This window comes from Eublepharis macularius, chromosome 19, assembly GCF_028583425.1.
Source record: "Eublepharis macularius isolate TG4126 chromosome 19, MPM_Emac_v1.0, whole genome shotgun sequence".
NCBI classification, from domain to species: Eukaryota; Metazoa; Chordata; class Lepidosauria; order Squamata; family Eublepharidae; genus Eublepharis; species Eublepharis macularius.
This window is the reverse complement of record NC_072808.1, coordinates 4,059,971-4,079,187: the sequence shown is the minus strand read 5'-3', so window position 1 is coordinate 4,079,187 and position 19,217 is coordinate 4,059,971. Positions and strand designations below refer to the sequence as shown.

The following is a 19,217-nucleotide window of genomic DNA, read 5'->3' as shown; positions in this document are numbered from 1 at the left end:
AGTGCTCCGGGCTGAGAGTGCCTGAGCAGAGGGTACCTGGGCCCACCTCCTCTGTTCACCACCTGCTTGTGCCCCACTCCCTGTCACCCACCCGCATGCCCACTCTCCACTCCCGACCCATGTATACTCCCCCCACCAGTTTGCTCACTTGCAGGCCCTTTCAACACCTATGTTGCCCCCCCACACACACATACACACAAGTGTGTGTGATGGGAAGGCTTGTGAACAAATGGGTGGAATGGGGAAGGGTGCAAAAGCAGTTAGGCCCCACCAGCGCGCGTGGTCCCTGGCAGCTGCCCCATCTCAGGGTATGCTGGCACAAGACAGTCTTAAATCATAAGAATTTAGGAGCAAGACCCACGATGCATTTCTAAATAGAGTAGTACCCTTTTAAGTCCATTGACTCCACTGGATTTATAAGGGCATCGATATGCTTAGGATTATGCTGACAAGCACCTCACTGTCCGAGGCACTGTGGCTGCTTCTGGGAGACCCTGGCTTTCCCTTTGCTCCATTGCAGCAGTGCCAGCATGGATGGCCAGATGCTGGTATCAGCTTGGCAGAGATCAGGTGGCCCAAGGGGCCTGCCTGGCCCAGCTTCTCAGGGCCAAGCTACCAGTGATGAATGACACTTGAACGGCAAGTGTATTTCTCCCTGTTCACTTGCCCTCCACTCAATCCACTTGCCGTTCAAGTGTCATTCGTCACTTGTAGCTTGGCCGTTAGCGGACACTGCTCAGGCTCAAAACTGAGCTGCTCAAATAGACCACAAGGTCCAACCCCAACAGTGAGAATGGGAGAGCTAGAAATCAGGAGAAAGAACAGAATATTCTGCAGGCATAGCCATCTACTATTGGATGCAACTATTTGCAGTATATTTATCAAAGTGAAAATGTTCAGAAAGCCATCCTCCCCCCCCCCCCCCACACACACCCTCTCCACACAAGGGTGCCTGGAATATTCCAGGATTACAGCACCCTAACAACAAAGCCCAACCTTTGCTAATGGATTATGTATTTATTTTACCCCATTTATATATCCTGCCTTTTGCCCCAGTGGGGACCCAAAGTGGCTTACACTGTTCTCAGCTCCTCCGTTTTTTTCCTCGCAACAAACCTTGTGAGGTAGTTTAGGCTGAGAAAGAGAGTCTGGCCCAAGGTCACCCAGTAAAGCTTATTTATTTTGTTTTATTCGATTTGTATTCCACCCTCCCCACACCAGCAGGCTCTGGGCGGATTCCAATTAACAGAATCATATAAAACACAATCTCTTTAAAACCAATACAATAGCTTTAAAACCAATAAAACATCTTAAATATTTAAAAAACGGCACAGCGGGGGAATTGAAACTGGGTTGACCGGATCCTAGTCCATCATTCTAGCCTCTACACTCCACTGACTGTTGCAGATTTTTCTGCCTTTATATTGCTATTTTTGCTTTACAATAACAATCCATTCCACGGGTCGGCTGCCCTGCCTTGTGGAAAAAAGCAATCAACCGATGAAAATATTTTAGCCGCCATCGTGAGGTGAAATTTGTCACCATGAGCGACAATGCTGAAGAGTGACCAAAAGGGGGCAATGTAGGCTCAAAAATATATATGTACTGACAGCAAAAACTGGATTTCTTGCCTAGCTGAACACATGCGCAAATAGATCAGCTGGGGAGCATGTGTGTGTGTGTGTGTGTGTGTGTGTGTGTGTGAACAGAGGCCAGGAGGGAGAGCTCATATTTGACAAGCAAGAACAAGGCCTAAGCAGAGAGATTTGGTTCTTGAAAATAAGGTGGAAGAACAATAAGCCTTAAAAACTATTCAGGGAGAGAAGCAGGGTGAAGGAATACCACCGTGCAAGCCTTGTTACGCCTAACTGCCTGCCAAGATGCTTGCAATCTGAATAGCCGAGGGATCAATTCCCTACTTTGCCATGGATTCTTTTTGTCAGAATTGTATAAAGGGGGCCACAGAGAAAATATTTCTACTTTCTACAGCTCTCTCAATCCTCCACTCCCACTATGAAAGACTCAAACTTGCGTGTACGTGTACGAGACAGAGAGATAGAAAAGAGTCCAGTAGCACCTTTAAGACTAACCAACTTTACTGTAGCATAAACTTTCGAGAACCACAGCTCTCTTCGTCAGAGGCAGAGAGAGAGAGAGAGAGAGAGAGAGAGAGTGTCTGAGAGCAGAACCACAAGTGACAAAAGGCACAGATTGGACACTTGTCAGCTTCCCTCAAGTTCTGATGGGAAATGGAGGCAGCTTGGCGGAATGTTGGACAAGTGACAGTTGAAAAGTCCATTGGACAGCAGTCAGAGAGCCAAGCTGCAAGACCAGGATGCCTACATTTCCCATCAAAACTTGAGGGAAGCTGACAAGGGTCCAATCTGTGCCTTTTGTCACTTGTGGTTCTGCTCTGATTTATCTTGCTGCCCCTTTTCCACATGAACCAAACTATTCAAAAAGGCTTTTTACTCAAATGGGAGGGCTGCATTGTAGGGATGGGGTCTCAGGTGCTTCACTAACAAGTTGGGGATCATAGACTTCGTCACCATTTTTGCCTCATATATTATCTGCTGCTTTAAATATGTACTCCTATGTACAACCATCGCTCCATGCTGTCTAATGTTAGTCCTAGAATTGATTATGTTTTGCTTCAGTATCTCTGCTATGTCTTGGATCCTTGCTAATGCTCTGTCTTTAAACTTGTATATGTTTACCTTATGGTATTGTATTGAAATGTACTTACTTGATATGGATTGTATTAACCTCATACTGTGTAATCCGCCTTGAGTCTCAGTGAGAAAGGCGGACTATAAATGACGTAAATAAATAAATAAATATGATGAAGCCTTCATACCTCTTATCTCAGACATAGGTCTTCTGAGGGCCAAGCTACAGATGACGAATGACACTTGAATGGCACGTGTATTTCTCCCTGTTCACTTGCCCTCCACTCAATCCACTTGCCGTTCAAGTGTCATTCGTCATGTGTAGCTTGGCCCTGAGTTTACTCGTTTGTAAGGGTAAATTACACTCTTCACATGTTCAGAGAGACCATCTCCTCTGTTCCAACACATGAGCTCAGCATTTTTTTTGAGTTGCTGAGTGCAGCCCTCCTTCTGGTGTGTGTTCCCAAAGATTTTGAAGAAAGGTCTAAAATTCTGCACCAGAAATAATGGATTCTGCAACTATCAAATACGGTGAGTCTGCAATTTTTTTAAAAAAAAAAACAATTCTGGCTACATCCTCCCTACCCACTGTGTAGAACTGTGGAACTTGGATTTTTTAAGTTCTGTTACCACTATTCTTTCAAGAATAGTGATGTGAAAATCCAGGAGGAAGAGGTGGTGATGTAAAGACACCCTTGATCTCAGAGTGTATCCTACAGCTGCTTCTGGATTTCCAGTCCTGGCATACCCTCTGCCTGCATATGCTGAGCTTTGGAATCATTCCTTTTAGTTGCACACTTATAGACATAGTCCATCAGAACAGATCAGCTGTGCAAAGCTGATGGAAGACAATTCTGCAAAATTGGATCTCTCCAGGAATGCAGCTACAGCTCGTGTGTGTGTGTGTGGTTGTCTTTTGAGCAAGTCATGAGGACAAGCTACCCCAACGACACATTTCCCTGTGTGTTTCATGAAAGACTTCCCAAGGGTTCTCCCAGAGGAGGCAACACACAGTGGCTGCTTCCGCACACGTTGGATAATCCACTTTCAATACTCTTTAGTGAAGATTTGAAACTGATTTTCCATGTGTGGAACAAAAAATCCACTTCTAAAGGATTACGAAAGTGCATTGAAAGTGCATTATTCAACGTGTGTGGAAACGGCCAGTGTTTGGGGATGGCCTTAAACCTTTTTGAGGCAACTGCAGCTCAAAAGCTAACGGGGTTCCACGGTTTAAATCTTCCCTCTGCTGAGGACTTGCTAAGTAGCCTCATTCTCCCTGCTTCTTCCTTGAAGGGCCTTGACCACTGAAGCATTACAACAGAGGCTAAATGATAGTAGCCCTGACCTGGATAGCCCAGGCAAGCCCGATCATGTCAGATCTCTGGAAAATAACCAAGGTCGGCCTTGGTTAGTGATTGGATGGGAGACCTCCAGTGAAGATGAGAGCTACAGAGGCAGGCAATGGCAAACCACTTCTGTTAGTCTCTTGCCTTGAAAACCCCACCAGGGGTTGCATTGCCAGCTATGACTTGACAGCACTTTCCACCACCAAATGAGGATAACATGACATTGTTTTATGCTTCTTCTGTACCACCATAAGCGTTAGAAATGTGTTTTATCTTAATGATTGGCGCAACAAGATGTGGGCACTTGATGGCACACATAATTTCCAAAACAAACACAGCCTGATCTTTAACACACAGATAATCAGATTCCTATTTGTGACAGCCAGCTCCAACTAAGGCGGGGAGGGAAATTAGCCCGTTTCTAAGACTAAATACAGGCCCCCAAAAGACAACAGAGAACGTTCTTGTGCTGCACCCCAAACCTCTAGGAAGCTGCCTGAGAATCAACCCGATAATCTAGCAAAGCCAAATACTCCGAACCTTGATGGCAACAAGCAACAGGACTGCACTGCGTTTCAAATTCCTTAACAAAAAATGACAATGGTGGGATTTTGTGCACATTACGTGCAAGCAAGACTCCTCCTGATCTATCCACCCACTTCCAAAGAATTACCTAATTTTTATATCCACAACCACACTCCCAACACTGCACATTCCAAACTGAAATGCCTTGTCCACAGGCTCACACCCAACTTCTCAAGGTCATCTAATGTACCTACAAATGCATGTGGTTTGACAGCAGTCCTCAGGCTCATAGCTCAGGACAATGGTTGCCAACCTCCGGGAAGGGCCTGGGTTCTCCCAGAGTTATAACTGATGCTTAGATGACAGAGATCTATTCCTCGGGAATATACAGCAGCTTTGGAGGGTGGACTTTATGATATCTCCCCCCCCCTCTGCAAACTCTTCCCTCCCCAGGCACACCACCCCCAAGTCTTCAGGAATCTCCCAAGCTGGAGTTGACAACCTTACTCAGAACCCTGCCCTGCCTGCAGGATTGCAAACCTCAACAAGACTGCCATTTTTGTATTGCTTGCTTTTCAGAAGGATCTACCCACTAGCGTGAACATGTTAAGAGCAAGGATCCCACGCTTCCGGCACGCATGCCAAGAGAACCAGTAGGGTGATGAGACAAGGCCAACCTGCAATGGAAAGTTGCCTTCCACGGCTGTGACTCTCCAGGCTTGTTCCTCACTCCAGGTCACCTCCTGGCACCCAAGCTTGTGTTTCACCTCCTCCACTTACTTGATCTGCTGTGCAACTTACCCTTAGCATGATTGAAGCTAGAACTCTGGTGCCCCCATTCCTTATTTATTTCATTTATACCCCACTACTCTCCCCAAAGTGGCTTACAACATTCTCCCTGTCTCCCAACAACTCTGCGAGGTAGGTGAGGCTGAAAATGTTCAACAGCCCCTAAGGTCACCCAGCAAGCTTCCATGGCACAGTGGGAATTCAAACCTGAGTCCCCAAGATCCTAGACCCTGTCATTTTCAATGGGTCCCATGCTGCCGCTTGGGGCTTAAACCTGGGGTTTAGGAAGCTTGAAGGACACAGCACTATAGGGACTGGAGATCATACTGGCCATGTTAAGGAAAATGCTATTTACCCATCCCTAGAGCAAGGTTTTGTTAATGACAAACTTTTAGTTTGCCTTGCCAGGAATCCAAAGTACGGCTGATTCTGCACATGTTGGATAATGCACTTTCAATGCACTTTATCAATCGTTTGAGGTGGATTTTTTGTTCCGCACACAACAAAATCTGTTCCAAATGATCTATAAAGAGGATTGGAAGTGCATTATCCAACGTGTGCGGAATCACTCTACATTGCAGCGTGGGGGGGGGGGGCTGTTTTCACAAGAACAGCAGTTAACTAAAGTTAGTGGTGGCGGTAAATGCACAAGATGTAATATATAGAAGAGGTGGGCAGAATAGACTATATCCCAGTAGTAGTACGCTGCTAATTTCTGATGGGTCACCTACTTCCTGCTAGGATTCTTGTGCAGAATATCCAGTTAGGCACATAAGTAGCAACTAGAGGTAGGCATGAACTGAAATACGAACCAAAGTTCATCACAAACAGGGCTGTTAATTTGGTTCACGAACTGGCAATTTGTCGGAGGGCATTTCTGACGAACCATGACAATTTTTAGGTTGGTTCGTTTGGTTCGGTTTTCGGTTTGTTACTCAAGACAGCCTAGCACTGATCAATCAGTTTCCTAGGCAACAGGGGGAGGAGGAATGGGCTTTCTGCAGACCTTCTGCTGCCCCGGACGTATTCACGAACCAAATGAACCAGTTCGCGAACCGGGCAATTTCATGCCAGTTTGAGGTTCGTGAAACGTGACAAACCATGCACTGCAATGAACCACCATTTCCTCCACTTTGTGCCCATCTCTAGTAGCAACTTGCTGGATCAGACCAAGTTGGGCCACCTACCCAAGATCTCAAGTTCAGGATCATTTAATGGATTGAGTAGGCCATCACAGGGAAGAGATCCGGAGAACACACCTTGATTTCATAAAAGTAATACACATTGATAAACCATATGGATTCTTCAAGAGTGGGGGAGTAGAGACTCAGTAAGGCATCTTTTCCTTTCTTGTTCCATCTTTTGCAAGAACTTCAGTAGAAAAGCTTTTGAGGCAGTCTCCAGCAGGAAGCTGCAGAGTTGGGAATTCCTATGCAGATTTGATATCATTAGACTTGGACTCAATAGGGGAGGTAGTTAAGCTCACTATAAAAAGTGCTTGCTGCTCCTTATTAAGTTAAAGTACAATATATGCAGACTCTGCTAGTTCACGAAGAGTTGGGAGGGGTTCACTCTTGTGACTAGATCTTGTTTTTCATCTGTGCTGTGCCATGTAATGTCACACACTGTGTCCTGAGAAACTGGGCCTTCTGGTCTCTCTGTAATAACTTTCCCCTCCCGGCCACACCCCTCTGCTTGTTTGTAGCTCTGGGTATAAATGTCTCTGCCAACTGAATATAACACTTCAGGCAACTGACGAAGGAGCTCATAAAAGCTTATATCACAGCAACTTTGTCTATAGGCTGTCATAGGATTCTTTATTGTGTTTTCAAGAATCACTGAAAATTCCTCATCCTCAAAATGAGGATTTGTTTATATGTTATTGAGTTCATTAACATCTAGGTTTGCCAGCCTCCAGGTGGTGGCTGGAGATCTCCCGGAATTACAGCTGATCTCCAGGCCATAGAGATAATTTCCCCTGGAGAAAATGGCTGCTTTGGAGAGTGAACACTATGACATTATACCCTGCTGTGGACCCTCCCTCTCCCTTCACCCTGTCCTTTCCAGACTATACCCCCCAAATCTCCAGGAATTTCCCAACTTGGACCTGGCAACCCTATATCCCACCTTCCTCCCCTATGGGGATCCAAAGTAACATACATGTTCTCTCTTCTATTTTATCCTCCCAGCAACCCTGTGTGGTAGGTTAGGCTGAAAGAGTGTGACTTGCCAAGAGTCGCCCAGAAAGCTTCCACAGCAGAATGGGGATTAGAACCTAGGTCTCCCAGATCCTCGACTGACAACCTAACCCAGGGATCCCAAACATGGCATCCACTGATGTGTTTCCTGGTGCTTATTTCCTCCTTCTCCAATCCTGGCTTTCCTCCTTCCATGGCTTGGAATCTTCCAACATTTTGTGACTTGCCCCAGCTCTCATGGCAGCCATTTTGTAGTTAGCTGCACTTTCCCCATGAGAGCCATTTTGTAGTGAGCTGCATTTTCCCCATGGCAGCCATTTTGTAGTGAGCTACACTTTCCCCATGGCAGCCATTTTGTGCTGATGCATGCCACCTGAGTTTCAGCAGTGCCCACAGGTTCAACACAATTTGGGGGACCGTCCACTCAAACCAGTGCACTACCATGGCTTTTGACATATAGCAAGGCTTCATTTTGACTGAAGATGAGGCATAAAGAGTTAAGTTTAACAGAATAGGTAGGTTTAGAGAAGATATTTGAAGGAACACAGTAATGGTACAACATAGAGATTCAATTAGGGTGGCCCAGGCACTGAAGAGAGCAAGAATTCTTTGGGTGGCTGAGCTGGAAGTGGGAAAGTCCCTTACAGGACTATATTGGGGAAATGTTAAATCCTGTCTATGCACACAAACACACCCCTTTCATTTTAATTTCTTGCCTCCAGGCATTCCTCCTGAACGCTTGTGTCTAAAGAGAAAGGCTACATTCACAACAGCTGTGAATGAGATAGAGAGAGAGTTGGAAGGAAGTAGGAAAGGAATGCGGCAGTCTCCCTTCCTCTACCCCCTTCCCAATGCCCTTGGCATCTCCCTGTCAACTGTCAGGCACAGCTGAGATCCATCTGCTGCAAATATAACAACTATCAGCAAGCAGGAACAAGTTCAAACTAAAGGCTATCAAGGCCAGAGTCGCTGGCCCCATTTAGAGCCCTAAGCACTCAGAGCCGGACCACACCATACAAATTACACACGAATGACACGAAAACTTACTTACATGTGTTCTAACGTTGTTTTCTACTACACGTGCCAGGACTGCAGGACCTCTGTCAAACCCGTGTTCGCAGTGGCACGGGTTTTCTCCGCGTACCTCCAAGATATCCCATCATGCATCTCCACTTTGCAGAGATAGGAAGTGGAAGATATAGGAAATCAGGACGCTCTACATTGCCGACTTACTGATCGTGACCGCGTACATGCGCCGTCGCGGCTACACTGGAGCAGAAAATTTTGAATGCTTGCTTGACCAGGACACGTGCTCATCAATAGAATGCTGGACACAGGCATTTGGGGCAAGTCAGGACTTCTGACACTCGCTCGGTCTTGTGTAATTCGTATCGTGTGGTTTGACTCTCAGCTCAAGATGTGCCATAAGTCGGGGCAGAAGGGGAAACCCAAAGGCTGCTGGCATTATCGTATCATTAGGGCAAGATGGGGAATGATAACTTATTCCAGAATATATATATATTCTGGAAGTGTTACTCAGCCTGACCACGCCTCTTTCTTTTCATCATGTCTTACCACCACACAGCCATAAGGGTTAGAAACTTGAAATTAGACTGATCTGGAAAGTTGAGGTTCCTGTCCCGTATACCACATTCTATATGCTTTTTAGCATTTGCACAGAATCACAGGCGACACACAGCTTTTGAACTTAACTCTGCGAGGGGGAACAAAAATGTCCGGCTGAGTGTTCCAGGATTATCTATGGCGCATGGAGTCTTTCCCGACACTTCTGGCAACAAGGAAACAGCTATGCACCAGTTCTCAAAAAGGGGAGATACCAAACCTCTCTAGGAAGGAGCAGATAGTTGCCAGGGGAGACAATCACATTTGGCTGCTCCCAGTTCCTGTCGTTGCTGACAGAGGAAATGCACAGCACCCTCTCCCATCCTGCTAAGTGCTTCTCTCTTGACCTTAATTCGAGTACGGGGATTCAGTTCACCGGGGCAGTCCTTGTTGGACGGATAGCTGTTGTTGTTGTTTTCTTTTTGCTTCCCCCAAATGGCATCATGCCCTAGCCACCCAAATCTCTCTGCATCTTTTCCTGAGTTTATTCCCAAACCACTAAATATGAGACTCCAGAGTAATCTTCAAGGGGATAAAGAAATTATACTGTAGCAGAGCCTCTCTTAAGAAGTGGGAAACATCAAAAGAGGTTTCCCATTGTCCAGGAGATCAGCACCAACACTACCATCATATGTGCTAAGAAAAAAAAATTAAAATCCTGCATCAAGGCAATCTAGGATTGCCAGCCTCTAGGTAGTGGCTGGAGATCTCCTGGAATTACAACTGGTCTCCAGGCCACAGAAATCAGTTCTCCTGGAGAAAATGGCTACTTTGAGGGGTGGACTGTATGGAATTATGCCATGCCAAGGTCCTTTCCCTTCCCAAACCCCACTTTCTCCAGGTTTCATCCTCCAGATCTCCAGGAATTTCCCAACATGGAGCTGGCAACCCTAAGGCAATTGGCGCTCTGTCCCAAGAATAGCCAAGCTCTGGCTATTTGCATAGTTCTACTTATTTTGATCTGAAGCCCTCAAGCTCTCCACTGGAAACCCTGCTCAGTTTCTGACATTTCATACTAGCGATCCATTTTTATACTAATTTATACAACCACAAGTTCAGCCCCTGAACGCCAGTAATGCCACATCGATTATCCAGTAAGTCATTGGGATATTCAACTCAAAGACCTACTCACCCCTTGCTCTCGCCAGAAGTACACTAGCTGGGGAAAGAAAGGAGAATCACCTTCTCCCAGCAACAAAATTGCATAGTTTGTTTCAAAGGAAATGACAGTGCTTCCTTGCCCCCAAAATATACTCAGAAGCTATAGCTGAGAAAAGATGTTTGCATTCTCCCTACCCAAACAAAATGTGCATCGACTGCATAATAAAATTATCACCTGGAAAGCCCCTTATGAATTTTGCTCAAGGCGGGGCAGGGAAGGCAAAACATTTCCAGCGTATCTTGAAAGGAAGAAGAAATGCTTACCTCTGCCCCACCTAAACAAGTAAACAAACCAGGGAGAGATTCATAAATGTGCCCTGTTATTTAGTATTTTGGTTCCTAACTTTTGACTTGGGCCTCCTTGTTTTCACTGGACCCCTTACCTTTCTGAGAAAGGACTCCCTCTCAGAAAAAGCCAACATTCAATTTGCCACTCAATGGAGAACCTGAATCCACACTTCAGTGTTTATAGAATTTTAAGTTTCTTTTGTGGAGTTATGGCAGGAGCTAAAATGGTACTAAACAGGTGGGGGGACATACTAGGTGGACATGAATGAAGGAGAGATTAACATGCAGGGTAAAGAAACTCCGTATCGTAGGGTTGCCAGGCCCCCTCAATCTCCCGGCGGGGGACAGGGGCCTGGCACGCAGAGCGCGCCCCCCTCCCGCAGGCATGAGGACATCACTTCGGGGGGTGACGTCATCACACGGCTGGTCCCTGCAGAAAACGCCCGAAATGTGCCGTTCTGCCGCAGATCATGCCAGTTTTGAGGTGCTGTGGTGCACAGGAGCGTTCCTGTGCTCCACAGCGCCTCAAAATGGGCCAGATCTGTGGCTGAACAGCCCATTTTGGGGTGCTGCGGAGCGAGCGCTCCTGCACTATGCAGCTGCTGAAAATGGGCCCGGTTTGCCATGGATCAGGTCCGTTTTCAGCACTGCGGAGCGCAGGAGCGCTCCTACACTCTGCAGCGGCCCCAATCCGGACCAAAACGGGCCCAACCCCAGCGGCTGCAGCACATGGGAGTGCACCGTGCCGCAGGGGTGCATGCAAGGAAGGTGCGCCCCCCACTGCTCAGGTAAGTGGGGGTGGGGTGTGGGGAGCGGGGGCGGGAGATCCCCCACCGGGGTTTTCTTTCACACCATCCAGAAAGCCTAAATTTGTCACACAGTTAATCAAAGACACCATGATTACACAGGAAAATATTTTTATATATTTCACTGAAAACCTGAAGAGTAACACAAAAAGCAGAAAACACACACATCAGGCAGTTCGCCATGCCGCAGGTATTTCAATGCTCTATCACACATTTCTGTCAGTCTTGGGAGGAAACTTACAGTGCAACCCTAAACCAAGTTACATCCAGCTATATCCCTGGAAGCCAATACATTTAGAAGGGTGTATCTCTGTTTGGGATTGCACTGTGAATGTGTTAACATACTAATACATATAGAAGAGTCTGTTCCATTAGACTAAAGCCCTGCCCAAATTTTAGATCAGCCGTAGACACTGGTGCCGCCACCCCAGATTAAAGGGCATCATAATAAACCACAGCATAAGCTTACACTCAAGTACATCAATAGTTATAACTTAGGGCCAAGCTACAAGTGACGAATGACACTTGAATGGCAAGTGAACAGGGAGGAATACACGTGAGTCTGTTCACTTGCCATTCAAGTGTCATTCGTCACTTGTAGTTTGGCCCTTATGCTAGAATTTAGGGGAAACATTCTACGACACAACTGGAGACATAAGAATGCTGTAGGAGAGCTTTTATGCTAGATAGATTAAATGCTTTCCCAACTGCCAAGTTTAGGGGTGCTTTATTACTAAGGGCCAAGCTACACATGACGAATGACACTTGAACCGGCAAGTGGATTGAGTGGAGGGCAAGTAAACAGGGAGAAATACACTTGCCGTTCAAGTGTCATTCGTCATGTGTAGCTTGGCCCATTGACTCCATATTCTGATCATTTGGAGTAATAGAGTCCATAGATCATCTCATCTTATTCTGTGACTGATGGACTCCACTCAGAGATCTCTGGATTATACCTATCCTAAGGGCCAAGCTACACATGACGAATGACACTTGAACAGCAAGTGTATTTCTCCCTGTTCACTTGCCCTCCACTCAATCCACTTGCCAGGCAAGTGTCTTTCGTCATGTGTAGCTTGGCCCTAAGTAAATATGAGGGCCAAGCTACACATGACGAATGACACTTGAACAGCAAGTGTATTTCTCCCTGTTCACTTGCCCTCCAATCAATCCACTTGCCAGGCAAGTGTCTTTCGTCATGTGTAGCTTGGCCCTAAGTAAATATGAGGGCCAAGCTACACGTGACGAATGGCACTTGAACAGCAAGTGTATTTCTCCCTGTTCACTTGCCCTCCACTCAATCCACTTGCCGTTCAAGTGTCATTCGTCATGTGTAGCTTGGCCCTCAGCTGCCTGTTGAAACTCATGAGGTTTCTTTTTGGGTTGATATTCGCCCAGGAAGAACGTGCTCTGTTGCTAGATTCTTAGCACTTACAATTTCTTTAAGCTGCCAGAGATTGCTTTTAATCTGCAATGTTCAGCTCGAATGTTTATTTGCTTTGTATTTGATATTTGTAACTGTATTGCTTTTGTTTTTAAGACCTTTGGTCAGAGGAGTACACTAATAAAAGGAAAAGGAGAAGAGTGCCACCATATCTACAGACCAAATATCAATGATGCTATGCTACCCATGGCATTAATTCACATAAATGCCCCGTACTACCATTTCCAATTATCATAAACAATATACAGCCGCTTGTACTCAGGCCCCCATTTATCAGGTTGCAATCATATCCTCTGATCTCTTCTTCTATGAAAGGATATGCAAGGCCAATTAAATAAATATGCTTTTGATGCAATCCCTTGGTTATCGGAGTCACAGGGCCAAGCTACACATGACGAATGACACTTGAACGGCAAGTGTATTTCTCCCTGTTCACTTGCCCTCCACTAAATCCACTTGCCGTTCAAGTGTCATTCGTCATGTGTAGCTTGGCCCCAAGATAACCAAGTCACTAGTATGTACCCAAGAAGAGTTACTCACAAGAACCGAGAACGGCCTCACATTCCACTCCTTCTCACAGAAATCCAACATCTTTCCCTTAACAGAGCTGCTAAGGAGGGATCATTACGGTTTACAGTGAATTTCAGCTTTAGAATTTTTTTTAAATTTCAGTCCTCTGCAGTGTGACTCTAATCTAAGCCCACGAGTTTCAACAAGCTTAAACTGGCATCACTCTTGCATAGGATTGCACTTGAATTCATCTACTTTATTTATAGCGAGGCTTACTCACTGAGACTCAAGGCAGATTACAGAATAGCAAACGATGCACTCAGACACTGTAAAACAAACGACGGGCAAACACTGCAATAGGTCTCGGATTACAGAGTTAGAAATCAATGGGAACAAGAAAGTATATAATGCAGAAAGTGGAACTACAAAGGTGAACGCCATAAAAAGCGACAATACCTACAGTACAAGACGACAAACCTATGATATTAGGAAGGTATCCTGAACCATTCAACTGCACTACAGTTCTTTTTTAAAAAAAAATTTATTAATTGTCACACACAACAAAAAAAACCCACCGTCTAACCACATACATAACATACATTATTGCATAGACGAATAAGGAGTGAGCATATATTAAAACAAGAAAAAAGATTAAATAAGAAAAGGAAGAAAAATTAGAAAGAAAAAACGTTGAAAAAGAAAACCGGCAATGTTGGATCAAATTTATCTTACACAATATAAAACAGAGAGAGAAATTTTTAATGGCATATGGGAGGGTTTCCCCCCGAAAAAACATTTCTATATATACTACGAATCTAACCTCTTTTCCATAACTTGAGGAAGGATTCGGATAAATGTTGGTATTGGGTACTGTTCTGATTAGTATATGAAATGATGTCTTGCCATGTTTCATACAAATCTTACATTCTGGCATTACCTTTAACAACTCTAAGTTGATGTGTCAATTTTTCTGCCATAGCTATTTGCCATAACTCAGAGTACCAGTGATATAATGATAACGATTTTGCAGATTTCCAGCACTTTCTGCACTATAGTTCTAATCCCTTATCACTGTCTTGTACATTTCCATTTTGCGTATTCTGCAGAATAACAGAAGAGCAAGAGCTTTCCTGACCTCCTCAGGCAGGCCGTTCCACAAGGTGGGAGCCACCACAGAGAATGCACATGAATCATCAACTGCCGATCTTAACCATTGGCGAGGAGGAACAGCATTCTGGCACAAATGCAGTCCTGCATAGAGGCTCAGAAACTGTTTGAAAACCTCAAGCTGTTTCATCTTCCTTCTTATTTGTTCGTCAGAGATTTGGTATATGAAATTGGGAGCTTCCTTCATGGTCTGATACGCTCAGCTGCAGGCTTAGAACTTCCTCCTAGTTATGAGTTTTGCTAAATGTTGAAATGTCTGTCTGTTCGTGATGGCCCAACACTTTAGACCATCAAAAGGATGATCCCTTTAACAGGTATTTGGTTTAGTGTTATTCCCTGTGACCTGACACACACACACTCATTGGCATTGATCAGGCATCTGACGAAGAGAACTTGATTCTCGAAAGCTTATGCTACAATAAAATTGGTTAGTCTTAAAGGTGCTACTGGACTCTTTTTGATTGGCTAAAAAGACACTCTTACCAGTCAACAAAATGCACGGAACAAGCAACACATAAATTAGGTTCCTTTGTGAGTTAAAGTGAGCAGAATTGGCTGTTAGGGTTTTCTTGTTGTTACAATAGATGTGTTTCACAATCTTGAGGAAGAAAGCCAGCCTACTTAAACTTCTGCTTCTCCCTCCCTAGGATTTAGACCATGATTAGAATAACTAAGAAAACTTTAAACCTTGTCTGGAGACATATCTGTCACCATATTGTAGAGAAATACTTGTGTCTTCCTAGCCCGTTCACGGGGAGAGTGGACTAAAAGTCGAATAAGTCAATCATTTTTGAAAATGTTTTCTTTCCACTTTTTAAAATGTTTCATAAATTCATCTGTCTGATGTGCTTTTTATAATTATCTTTTCGTTTTTTCATGTTAAACCATACCTTCACCTTGGCCTACCTATACTACGCCTAGCATGTTGTTTCTCTTTTAATATCAGCTTTTTCGATTTTGTAAGAATATTAAAAGGCAGTGAACTTCCTTCTTTTGCTTCCTATTTAAAAGCTTCTAGGTTTTTTGAGCCCTTTATAAGGTCTAGGGGAGGGATAGCAGTATGGTATACCCCGCTCCCATCAAATCTCAGAAGCTAAGTAGGATTGGTACTTGGATGGGCACCCACCAAGGAAGGCCCCTTGCTGGGCTCCTGATAAGTAAGTTGTGACTTGACGGTACTTTACACAAACACACAAGGTCCTGGGAGGGCCAGTCCATCTCAGTGCACAGGAACTTTGCTGCTGGAAAGCGCTGGATACATCCCCAAAGCCCAGTCCTCATTAGCAACAGGAGACCAATGTTTGCTCATGTCTGCAATCTATTTTCTGCCAAACTTGTTTGCTTGCTCAGATGAGCTCCGGCTTAACTCTTACACCATTATCCACAGTTAAGCAAGAGATCAAGAAGGAAGCTGGGTAGAAGCTGTGGGTAAAATAGAGGCAGACAGTGAAATGCTGCTATCAAGCTGAATGTATGCTTGCACACATCTGTGCACACAAAATCCAGGCCTTGTAAGACTTTTGAGATCAGCTGCTTTTGCCAGGTAGAAGAATATCCTAATTCCAAAATCTCAAATACAGAGGTGTCCATAAAGCCCCTACTTTGTCCTCTGGACAAAAACACATTTCCTCTTCCCAACTCAATATCAAATGTCCTTTCACCCTGCCTCAGTTTCCACTATTCCTCCTTCCTTGTCCCTAACCAGACACCGTCAGGCACTTTGATTCTGAAAGGTTTAGCAGGACTGATGGTAGATTCCAAAGGCCGAGCTCTTCTTACACTCTTATTTACACTGCCGCTGGGCCAGCTGTGTCCCCGAGACAAACTCGAGATCTCAAGATGAACAATCTTTGAGGAGCAGTAAAGTGTATGAAGGAAACATATGGCACTGTTTGTTCTGTTCAAATCACAGGCTCATCCAGAAAGGAACCGTACAGCGTCAGGAGGAATGCTGTTCACAGCCACTGAGCACATGGTGGCTGTTAGAAGGCCACAAGAAGCTGCTATTCCCAAAGGGACATTCAGGCGCAGGAACTGTGCCAGGGCTGTACCTGGACTTTCTGCAAACCACAACACAAACCATCTTAAGCGTGGGTAAGTGGTAAGCTCATGCACAATCATGTGCTCTGCTGCACCTTTATGCAGCCAGGTCACCAGAGCTATACGCCTGCAGGACCGCCTCTCACCCTATATACCCCAGAGGGCACTTCGCGTGGTAGGGAAACATCTTCTGGCGGTCCCTGGCCCCAAGGAGGTCTGTCTTGCCTTGAAAAGGGCCTGGCCCTTTTCAGCCCTAGCCCCAACTTGGTGGAACTCTCTGTCTGAGACAACTTGGACCCAGCGGGATTTACTATCTTTCCACCAGGCCTATAAGATGGGGATGTTCCTCCGGACTTTTGGTGGTTGAGGACGGATGGACCTCCTCCGGCCACCTACTGAGTGGGCAGAGGATTTTCCCTTCCCCTCCTGGTTGTTGCTTTAATTGTTTCCATTGGCCACCGTGGGGCCATATCAAATTGCGGGACTGTGAAATACGCTGATTGTTTTTGTATCTGCTACCAGTTTTAATTCGATTTATATACCGCCCTTCAGGATGACTTAACGCCCACTCAGAGTGGTTTACAAAGTATGTCATTATTATCCCCACAACAACAATACCCTGAGGTGGGTGGGGCTGAGAGAGCTCCTAGAAGCTGTGACTGACCCCAGGCCATCCAGCTGGCTTCAAGTGGAGGAGTCGGGAATCAAACCTGGCTCTCCAGATTAGAGTCCAGCGCTCCTAACCACTACACCAAACTGGCTCTCTGCCAGTTTTAATTCTTAGTTATGCTCTGTTTTATTGTATAGTGTATTGTAATTTATACTTTGATGTGATCCACTCTGAGCCCGTGTGCTATAAATTAAAACAAAAATAAATACATCATATAGAAGTGTCAGGTGACCACAGCACATCCAAATGATCACATGACAAGACCCTCTTGCTTCTGGTGTCTGAGCACTGCGGCAGGCTGCTTACGTTTAGCACTTTTTTCTCAGCAACTATGAAGTCTAGAATCATGCTTCTAGCCCCCTCCCCTCCCCACATCTAAATAGTGGATGAGACATTCCATTTGCCTAAAATCTGCAGGAAAAATCACACTGACACCCCACAATGGGGCTTTCTCAACTAACAAACACTGTAAGTCATGGAGGAAGATGAATGTGGAAGACAACACTGGACATTCCAGAGTACAATTTGGATTGGTTTCCTCTCTGTTGAATCATAAGGTTGGAAGAGACTTCTAGGGTCATCTAGCCCACCCCCTGCATAATGCAAGAAATTCACAACTACCTCCCCTCCCCCCACACCCAGTGACCCCCCTACTCCATGCCCAGAAGATGGCAAAACACCATCAGGATTCCTAGCCAAAATGGACTGGGGGAAATTGCTACCTGACCCTAAGGTGGTGATGCGCCTTACCCAGGCATGTAAGAAGGGACCTTGAAAACTAAGCACTGATGTAACCCTTCCTGCCCTCCTTCTCATGATCTGCCCAGGTTCACAGAATCAGCGTTGCTATCAGATGGCCATCTACCCTCTGCTTTAAACCTTCAAAGAAGGAGAGCCCACCACCTCCCGAGGAAGCCTGTTCCACTGAGGGCCAAGCTACACATGACGAATGACACTTGAACGGCAAGTGGATTGAGTGGAGGGCAAGTGAACAGGGAGAAATACACTTGCTGTTCAAGTGTCATTCGTCATGTGTAGCTTGGCCCTGAGGGACAGTAGAATCCACAATCTTTGCTTCTCAAAGACTGCTAGGACAAGAGGTGTAATATAACACCTACAGCAATTAGACGGTGGGCCTGACAGTATCCCACTGTTATAAGATTGTTATAAGGGTTATAAGCTGCACACCTGGAAATTGTGTCCCTCCCTCTTCATTTTAAATTTTTTTCTAACATCTGCTTAGTGAAGGGCTCTATAGAACTCACAAGCTTGCACAATCTTTTGTCTCATTTGAGTTGGCCTCAGTAAAAGCGAACATGACTTTGTATCCAATGAGGCTAAAGATACTTGGTGTCCTATAGCACTAAACACATATGGGCTGTGGAAAGGAGCACTTACATGTAATAGTAACCATTGGTAAGTGCTTCGCCCCTGGTTACTGTGATGTTTAAATCATGCCCACTGTGAGGTATAAATTCCACCATCCACAGGGTCACACTGAAAGCTATTGGCAAACTACAGTATGGGATTTCTGTATCTGACTCCTTGAAAATGCAGAAATGTACTGATTTTTAGATCGCTGGGACAGTAACGGATGGGGATGAAAGAAGGCCTGTGGAACAATGCAAGGCAGAGTACAGTTCTGTTATTACGCTCCAAAATTTGTCACTTTTTCAGACTTTGAAAGCACAGAATAAAGCAAAATATGAGTCCCATATATACCAGCAACCAATAGCTCTCGAAGCACAGTAACTACTTTATCAGTCGCATCGGCAAGGGTTGTACATGGGTTCTGAGCTTATATTATAGATTCTGAACCAATCTCACAAACCTTGCTTGCTTTTGAAGTGGAATGACTAGAAAAGGCTGCCATTCGGCTTCCGGAGAAGCAAGCATCTGCAATTCCACGTTCTTAATGCTTGTGACATTTTTAACGACAGTGCTCTTACAGAAATGATGTCACTGAATTATCTGAAGG

General features: G+C 45.1%; 1 protein-coding gene across 2 annotated transcripts in view; it reads right to left on the bottom strand.

The window, feature by feature from the left end:
• Positions 1–19,217, bottom strand: part of CTDSP2 (CTD small phosphatase 2) — a 55,413-nt gene that overhangs the window by 14,976 nt on the left and 21,220 nt on the right. The gene's annotated exons all lie outside the window — the stretch shown is intronic.